This window comes from Salmo trutta, chromosome 18, assembly GCF_901001165.1.
Source record: "Salmo trutta chromosome 18, fSalTru1.1, whole genome shotgun sequence".
NCBI classification, from domain to species: domain Eukaryota; kingdom Metazoa; phylum Chordata; class Actinopteri; order Salmoniformes; family Salmonidae; genus Salmo; species Salmo trutta.
The window spans coordinates 894,063-904,062 of record NC_042974.1 but is presented as its reverse complement, the minus strand read 5'-3'; the positions used below and the strand labels follow the sequence as shown (position 1 = coordinate 904,062).

The 10,000-nt window shown below is 41.3% G+C and overlaps 1 protein-coding gene across 3 annotated transcripts in view; it reads right to left on the bottom strand.

Moving 5' to 3' along the window:
• The window catches only part of LOC115152709 (transcription elongation regulator 1-like protein), a 194,348-nt gene that overhangs the window by 136,272 nt on the left and 48,076 nt on the right, over positions 1-10,000 (bottom strand). The gene's annotated exons all lie outside the window — the stretch shown is intronic.

The following is a 10,000-nucleotide window of genomic DNA, read 5'->3' as shown; positions in this document are numbered from 1 at the left end:
CTGGGTGAATGGAATCATACCATGGGATTGGTGATAATCTGAGAAAGATTTAGGGAGTCCCATCGCTTTAGGACTTGGTCAGGTGGTTTAAGCATGTCCCAGTTTAGGTCACCTAGCAGGACAAATTCAAACTTAGTGTAAGGGGCCAGGAGAGAGCTTAGGGCAGGTAGGGTACAGGCCGGTGCTGATGGAGGACGATAGCACCCAGCAACAGTCAACAAAGAGCTATTTGAAAGTTTAATGCTTAAAACCAGCAAATCAAATTTGGTAGAGACAACCGAGCACTGAAGGTGATCCTTGGTAAAGATTGCCACTCCCCCACCTTAGGAAGATCTGTCTAGCCGAAAAAGCTTACAACCAGAAAGGCTAACATCAGTATTCAAAACACTCTTACTTAACCACGTCTCAGTAATGACCAACACATCTGGATTGGAGCTGTGAACCCACACACCCACACTCGCAGAAATCAGTGAAGCAGATATCAGAGCACAAGTCAGAATTGGGGCTAGCAACAGTAGATGGGCCAGGGTGTACATGCACATTTCCAGATATCATCAACAGTAATACAATCAAGGCACGGCAGAGGACAGGGAGAGCTCTGCAGTGTTGATTTATGACATCTGAATGTGCATTAGAACTGGCTCTCAAGAGAAGACAGGCTATGTGCACACTGCCCACAAAATGAGGTGGAAACTGAGATGCACTTCCTAACCTCCTGCCCAATATATGACCATATTAGAGACACATATTTCCCTCAGATTACACAGACCCACAAATAATGAAAAAACAAACCCAATTTTGATAAACTCCCATATCTACTGGGTGAAATACCACAGTGTGACATCACAGCAGCACGATTTGTGACCTGTTGCCACAAGAAAAGGTCAACCAGTGAAGAACAAACACCATTGTAAATACAACCTATAGTTACGTTCTTTTATTTAATGTTAAATGTATTTATTATTTTGGAACTTTTGTCAGTGTAATGTTTACTGTAAAAAGAAATACATATTTCACTTGCTTTGACATTGTAAAGATACGTTTCCCATGTCAATAAAGCCCTTAAATTGAAATTGAATTGATGTAAGAGAGAGAGAGATAGAGAGAGAGAACAGAGAACAGAGGGAGAGAACAGAGAGAGAACAGAAAACAGATAACTAAGAGAGAACAGAGACAGAGAACAGAGAGAGAGAGAACAGAGAACAGAAAACAGAAAGAGAGAACAGAGAACACATAACAGAGAGAACAGAGACAGAGAACAGAGAGAGAGAACAGATAACAGATAACAGAGAGAACAGAGAGAGAGAACAGAGAACAGACAACAGAGAACAGAGACAGAGAACAGAGAGAAAGAACAGAGACAGAAAACAGAGAGAGAGAGAACAGAGAGAGAGAACAGAGAACAGAGACAGAGGTAGATAACAGAGAGAGAGAACAGAGGTAGATAATAGATAACAGAACAGAGAGAGAGAACAGAGAACAGAGAACAGAGAGAGAGAACAGAGAACAGAGACAGAGAACAGAGAACAGAGAGAGAGAACAGAGAACAGAGAGAGAACAGAGAACAGAGAGAAAAGAGAACAGAGAACAGAGAGAGAGAACAGAGAACAGAGAGAGAGAACAGAGAACAGAGAGATAACAGAGAACAGAGAGAGAGAACAGAGAACAGAGAACAGAGAGAGAGAACAGAGAGAACAGAGAACAGAGAACAGAGAGAGAGAACAGAGAACAGAGAACAGAGTGAGAGAACAGAGAACAGAGAGAGAACAGAGAACAGAGAGAGAGAACAGAGAACAGAGAGAGAACAGAGAACAGAGAGAGAGAACAGAGAACAGAGAACAGAGAGAGAGAACAGAGAGAGAGAACAGAGAACAGAGAGAGAGAACAGAGACAGAGAACAGAGACAGAGAACAGAGAGAGAGAACAGAGAGAACAGAGACAGAGAACAGAGACAGAGAACAGAGAGAGAGAACAGAGAGAGAGAACAGAGAACAGAGAACAGAGAGCGAGAACAGAGAACAGAGACAGAGAACAGAGAACAGAGAACAGCAAAAGAAACAGAGAACAGAGACAGAGAACAGAGAACAGAGAACAGAGAGAGAGAACAGAGAACAGAGACAGAGAACAGAGAACAGAGAACAGAGAACAGAGAACAGAGAACAGAGAACAGAGAGAGAGAACAGAGAACAGAGACAGAGAACAGAGAACAGAGAACAAAGAGAACAGAGAACAGAGAACAGAGAGAGAGCAGAGAACAGAGACAGAGAACAGAGAACAGAGAGAGAGAACAGAGAGAGAGTCTGCCACTAGAGAGAGTCTGCAACAGAGAGAGAGTCTGCCACTAGTCTGCCACTAGCACAGTTAGCGTAGTCAGCTCAGCTTTCCCCATTGAGACCGTGTCTGTGCCTCGATCTAGGTTGGGCAAAATTAAAAATGGCGGTGTTCGCTTCAGTAATCTTACTAGTATAAAGACCTCCTCCATTCCTGACATTATTGAAAGAGATTGTGATACTTCACATCTCAAAATTGGGTTACTTAATGTTAGATCCCTCACTTCCAAGGCAGTTATAGTCAATGAACTAATCACTGATCATAATCTTGATGTGATTGGCCTGACTGAAACATGGCTTAAGCCTGATGAATTTACTGTGTTAAATGAGGCCTCACCCCCTGGTTACACTAGTGACCATACCCCCCGTGCATCCGGCAAAGGCGGAGGTGTTGCTAACATTTACGATAGCAAATTTCAATTTACAAAAAAAAAAACAATGACGTTTTCGTCTTTTGAGCTTCTAGTCATGAAATCTACGCAGCCTACTCAATCACTTTTTATAGCTACTGTTTACAGGCCTCCTGGGCCATATGCAGTGTTCCTTACTGAGTTCCCTGAATTCCTATCGGATCTTGTAGTCATAGCAGATAATATTCTAATTTTTGGTGACTTTAACATTCACATGGAAAAGTCCACAGACCCACTCCAAAAGGCTTTCGGAGCCATCATCGACTCAGTGGGTTTTGTCCAACATGTCTCTGGACCTACTCACTGCCACAGTCATACTCTGGACCTAGTTTTGTCCCATGGAATAAATGTTGTGGATCTTAATGTTTTTCCTCATAATCCTGGATTATCGGACCACCATTTTATTGCGTTTACAATTGCAACAAATAATCTGCTCAGACCCCAACCAAGGAAGATTAAAAGTCGTGCTATAAATTCTCAGACAACCCAAAGATTCCTTGATGCCCTTCCAGACTCCCTCTGCCTACCCAAGGACGTCAGAGGACAAGAATCAGTTAACCACCTAACCGAGGAACTCAATTTAACCTTGCGCAATACCCTAGATGCAGTTGCACCCCTAAAAATTAAAAACATCTGTCATAAGAAACTAGCTCCCTGGTATACAGAAAATACACGAGCTCTGAAGCAAGCTTCCAGAAAATTGGAACGGAAATGGCGCCACACTAAACTGGAAGTCTTCCGACTAGCTTGGAAAGACAGTACCGTGCAGTATCGAATAGCCCTCACTGCTGCACGATCATCCTATTTTTCCAACTTAATTGAGGAAAATAAGAACAATTTGAAATTTCTTTTTGACACTGTCGCAAAGCTAACTAAAAAGCAGCATTCGCAAATGTAGGATGGCTTTCACTTCAGCAGTAATAAATTTATGAACTTCTTTGAGGAAAAGATCATGATCATTAGAAAGCAAATTACGGACTCCTCTTTAAATCTGGGTATTCCTCCAGGGCTCCATTGTCCTGAGTCTGCACAACTCTGCCAGGACCTAGGATCAAGGGAGATACTAAAGTGTTTTAGTACTATATCTCTTGACATAATGATGAAAATAATCATGGCCTCCAAACCCTCAAGCTGCATACTGGACCCTATTCCAACTAAACTACTGAAAGAGCTGCTTCCTGTGCTTGGCCCTCCTATGTTGAACATAATAAACGGCTCTCCGTCCACCGGATGTGTACCAAGCTCACTAAAAGTGGCAGTAATAAAGCCTCTCTTGAAAAAGCCGAATCTTGACCCAGAAATTATAAAAAACTATCGGCCTATATCGAATCTTCCATTCCTCTCAAAAATTTTAGAAAAAGTTGTTGCGCAGCAACTCACTGCCTTCCTGAAGACAAACAATGTATACGAAACGCTTCAGTCTGGTTTTAGACCCCATCATAGCACTGAGACTGCACTTGTGAAGGTGGTGAATGACCTTTTAATGACGTCAGACCGAGGCTCTGCATCTGTCCTCATGCTCCTAGATCTTAGTGCCGCTTTTGATACCATCGATCACCACATTCTTTTGGAGAGATTGGAAACCCAAATTGGTCTACATGGACAAGTTCTGGCCTGGTTTAGATCTTATCTGTCGGAAAGATATCAGTTTGTCTCTGTGAATGGTTCGTCCTCTGACAAATCAATTGTAAATTTCGGTGTTCCTCAAGGTTCCGTTCTAGGACCACTATTGTTTTCACTATATATTTTACCTCTTGGGGATGTTATTCAAAAACATAATGTTAAATTTCACTGCTATGCGGACGACACACAGCTGTACATTTCAATGAAACATGGTGAAGCCCCAAAATTGCCCTCGCTAGAAGCCTGTGTTTCAGACATAAGGAAGTGGATGGCTGCAAATTTTCTACTTTTAAACTCGGACAAAACAGAGATGCTTGTCCTAGGTCCCAAGAAACAAAGAGATCTTCTGTTGAATCTGACAATTAATCTGGATGGTTGTACAGTCGTCTCAAATAAAACTGTGAAGGACCTCGGCGTTACTCTGGACCCTGATCTCTCTTTTGAAGAACATATCAAGACTGCTTCAAGGACAGCTTTTTTCCATCTACGTCACATTGCAAAAATCAGAAACTTTCTGTCCAAAAATGATGCAGAAAAACTAATCCATGCTTTTGTTACTTCTAGGCTCGACTACTGCAATGCTTTACTTTCCGGCTACCCGGATAAAGCACTAAACAAACTTCAGTTAGTGCTAAATACGGCTGCTAGAATCCTGACTAGAACCAAAACATTTGATCATATTACTCCAGTGCTAGCCTCCCTACACTGGCTTCCTGTTAAGGCAAGGGCTGATTTCAAGGTTTTACTGCTAACCTACAAAGCATTACATGTGCTTGCTCCTACCTATCTTTCCGATTTGGTCCTGCCGTACATACCTACACGTACGCTACGGTCACAAGACGCAGGCCTCCTAATTGTCCCTAGAATTTCTAAGCAAACGGCTGGAGGTAGGGCTTTCTCCTATAGAGCTCCATTTTTATGGAATGGTCTGCCTACCCATGTGAGAGACGCAGACTCAGTCTCAACCTTTAAGTCTTTACTGAAGACTTATCTCTTCAGTAGGTCCTATGATTAAGTATAGTCTGGCCCAGGAGTGTGAAGGTGAACGGAAAGGCTGGAGCAACGAACCGCCCTTGCTGTCTCTGCCTTGTCGGTTCCCCTCTTCCCACTGGGATTCTCTGCCTCTAACCCTTTTACAGGGGCTGAGTCACTGACTTACTGGTGTTCTTCCATGCCGTCCATGGGAGGGGTGCGTCACTTGAGTAGGTTGAGCCACTGACGTGGTCTTCCTTTCTGGGTTGGCGCCCCCCCTTTGGGTTGTGCCGTGGCGGAGATCTTTGTGGGCTATACTCGGCCTTGTCTTCGGACGGTAAGTTGGTGGTTGTAGATATCCCTCTAGTGGTGTGGGGGCTGTGCTTTGGCAAAGTGGGTGGGGTTATATCCTGCCTGTTTGGCCCTGTCCGGGGGTATCATCGGATGGGGCCACAGTGTCTTCTGATCCCTCCTGTCTCAGCCTCCAGTATTTATGCTGCAGTAGTTTATGTGTCGGGGGGCTAGGGTCAGTCTGTTACATCTGGAGTATTCTCTTGTCTTATCCGGTGTCCTGTGTGAATGTAAATATGCTCTCTCTAATTCTCTCTTCTCTCTTTCTTTCTTTCTCTCGGAGGACCTGAGCCCTAGGACCATGCCTCGGGACTACCTGGCATGATGACTCCTTGCTGTCCCCAGTCCACCTGGCCATGCTGCTGCTCCAGTTTCAACTGTTCTGCCTGCGGCTACGGAACCCTGACCTGTTTCACCGGACGTGCTTGTTGCACCCTCGACAATTACTATGATTATTATTTACGAACATTTTAACATCTTGACCATGTTCTGTTATAATATCCACCCGGCACAGCCAGAAGAGGACTGGCCACCCCTCATAGCCTGGTTCCTCTCTAGGTTTCTTCCTAGGTTTTTGGCCTTTCTCAGGAGTTTTTCCTAGGGAGTTTTTCCCAGCCACCGTGCTTCTTTCACATGCATTGCTTGCTGTTTGGGGTTTTAGGCTGGGTTTCTGTACAGCACTTTGAGATTTCAGCTGATGTACGAAGGGCTATATAAATAAATTTGATTTGATTTCATTTTGATTTGAACAGAGAACAGAGAACAGAGAACAGAGAGAGAGAACAGAGAACAGAGAGAGAGAACAGAGAACAGAGAGAACAGAGAACAGAGAGAGAGAACAGAGATAGAGGTAGACATGGTCTGGTTCCTCCAGTAAATGACCTACAGCACCAGACTCATTTTCTGAATCCATTAATGACGTGTTGACCCTTGATTTAAACATGTCCACTTCAGCAACATGAAATTCCCTCTGCTCATCCTGTACAATGAGGAGGTACAGGGAGAGAACACAGGAAGAGGAGGGGTAGTAACAGTATCCAGTAACCCAACTGTCCAGGTAGTAACACAATAACATCATTATACAGTAACCCAACTGTCCAGGTAGAAACAGATCATTATACAGTAACCCAACTGTCCAGGTAGTAACACAATAATATCATTATACAGTAACCCAAATGTCCAGGTAGTAACACAATAATATCATTATACAGTAACCCAACTGTCCAGGTAGAAACACAATAATATCATTATACAGTAACCCAACTGTCCTGGTAGAAACACAATAACATCATTATACAGTAACCCAACTGTCCAGGTAGAAACACAATAATATCATTATACAGTAACCCAACTGTCCAGGTAGAAACACAATAACATCATTATACAGTAACCCAACTGTCCAGGTAGAAACACAATAAGATCATTATACAGTAAACCAACTGTCCAGGTAGAAACACAATAACATCATTACACAGTAACCAGTAACCCAACTGTCCAGGTAGTAACACAATAATATCATTATACAGTAAACCAACTGTCCAGGTAGAAACACAATAATATAATTATACAGTAACCCAACTGTCCAGGTAGAAACACAATAACATCATTATACAGTAACCCAACTGTCCAGGTAGAAACACAATAATATCATTATACAGTAACCCAACTGCCCAGGTAGAAACACAATAACATCATTATACAGTAACCCAACTGTCCAGGTAGAAACACAATAATATCATTATACAGTAACCCAACTGTCCAGGTAGAAACACAATAACATCATTATACAGTAACCCAACTGTCCAGGTAGAAACACAATAATATCATTATACAGTAACCCAACTGTCCAGGTAGAAACACAATAACATCATTATACAGTAACCCAACTGTCCAGGTAGTAACACAATAAGATCATTATACAGTAACCCAACTATCCAGGTAGTAACAGATCATTATACAGTAACCCAACTGTCCAGGTAGAAACACAATAATATCATTATACAGTAACCAGTAACCCAACTGTCCAGGTAGTAACACAATAACATCATTATACAGTAACCCAACTGTCCAGGTAGAAACACAATAATATCATTATACAGTAACCCAACTATCCAGGTAGTAACAGATCATTATACAGTAACCCAACTGTCCAGGTAGAAACACAATAATACCATTATACAGTAACCAGTAACCCAACTGTCCAGGTAGTAACACAATAACATCATTATACAGTAACCCAACTGTCCAGGTAGTAACACAATAACATCATTATACAGTAACCCAACTGTCCAGGTAGAAACACAATAACATCATTATACAGTAACCCAACTGTCCAGGTAGAAACACAATAACATCATTATACAGTAACCCAACTGTCCAGGTAGAAACACAATAAGATCATTATACAGTAACCAGTAACCCAACTGTCCTGGTAGAAACAGATCATTATACAGTAACCCAACTGTCCAGGTAGAAACACAATAACATCATTATACAGTAACCCAACTGTCCAGGTAGAAACACAATAAGATCATTATACAGTAACCCAACTGTCCAGGTAAAAACACAATAACATCATTATACAGTAACCCAACTGTCCAGGTAGTAACACAATAAGATCATTATACAGTAACCCAACTATCCAGGTAGTAACAGATCATTATACAGTAACCCAACTGTCCAGGTAGAAACACAATAATATCATTATACAGTAACCAGTAACCCAACTGTCCAGGTAGTAACACAATAACATCATTATACAGTAACCCAACTGTCCAGGTAGAAACACAATAATATCATTATACAGTAACCCAACTATCCAGGTAGTAACAGATCATTATACAGTAACCCAACTGTCCAGGTAGAAACACAATAATACCATTATACAGTAACCAGTAACCCAACTGTCCAGGTAGTAACACAATAACATCATTATACAGTAACCCAACTGTCCAGGTAGTAACACAATAACATCATTATACAGTAACCCAACTGTCCAGGTAGAAACACAATAACATCATTATACAGTAACCCAACTGTCCAGGTAGAAACACAATAACATCATTATACAGTAACCCAACTGTCCAGGTAGAAACACAATAAGATCATTATACAGTAACCAGTAACCCAACTGTCCTGGTAGAAACAGATCATTATACAGTAACCCAACTGTCCAGGTAGAAACACAATAACATCATTATACAGTAACCCAACTGTCCAGGTAGAAACACAATAAGATCATTATACAGTAACCCAACTGTCCAGGTAAAAACACAATAACATCATTATACAGTAACCCAACTGTCCAGGTAGTAACACAATAACATCATTATACAGTAACCCAACTGTCCAGGTAGAAACACAATAACATCATTATACAGTAACCCAACTGTCCAGGTAGTAACACAATAACATCATTATACAGTAACCCAACTGTCCAGGTAGAAACACAATAATATCATTATACAGTAACCCAACTGTCCTGGTAGAAACACAATAACATAATTATACAGTAACCCAACTGTCCTGGTAGAAACACAATAACATCATTATACAGTAACCCAACTGTCCTGGTAGAAACACAATAACATCATTATACAGTAACCCAACTGTCCTGGTAGAAACACAATAACATCATTATACAGTAACCCAACTGTCCAGGTAGAAACACAATAACATCATTATACAGTAACCCAACTGTCCTGGTAGAAACACAATAACATCATTATACAGTAACCCAACTGTCCTGGTAGAAACACAATAACATCATTATACAGTAACCAGTAACCCAACTGTCCAGGTAGAAACAGATCATTATACAGTAACCCAACTGTCCAGGTAGAAACAGATCATTATACAGTAACCCAACTGTCCAGGTAGAAACACAATAATATCATTATACAGTAACCCAACTGTCCAGGTAGAAACAGATCATTATACAGTAACCCAACTGTCCAGGTAGAAACACAATAATATCATTATACAGTAACCCAACTGTCCTGGTAGAAACACAATAAGATCATTATACAGTAACCCAACTGTCCAGGTAGAAACACAATAATATCATTATACAGTAACCCAACTGTCCTGGTAGAAACACAATAACATCATTATACAGTAACCCAACTGTCCTGGTAGAAACACAATAACATCATTATACAGTAACCAGTAACCCAACTGTCCAGGTAGAAACACAATAACATCATTATACAGTAACCCAACTGTCCAGGTAGAAACACAATAAGATCATTATACAGTAACCCAACTGTCCAGGTAGAAACAGATAATTATACAGTAACCCAACTGTCCTGGTAG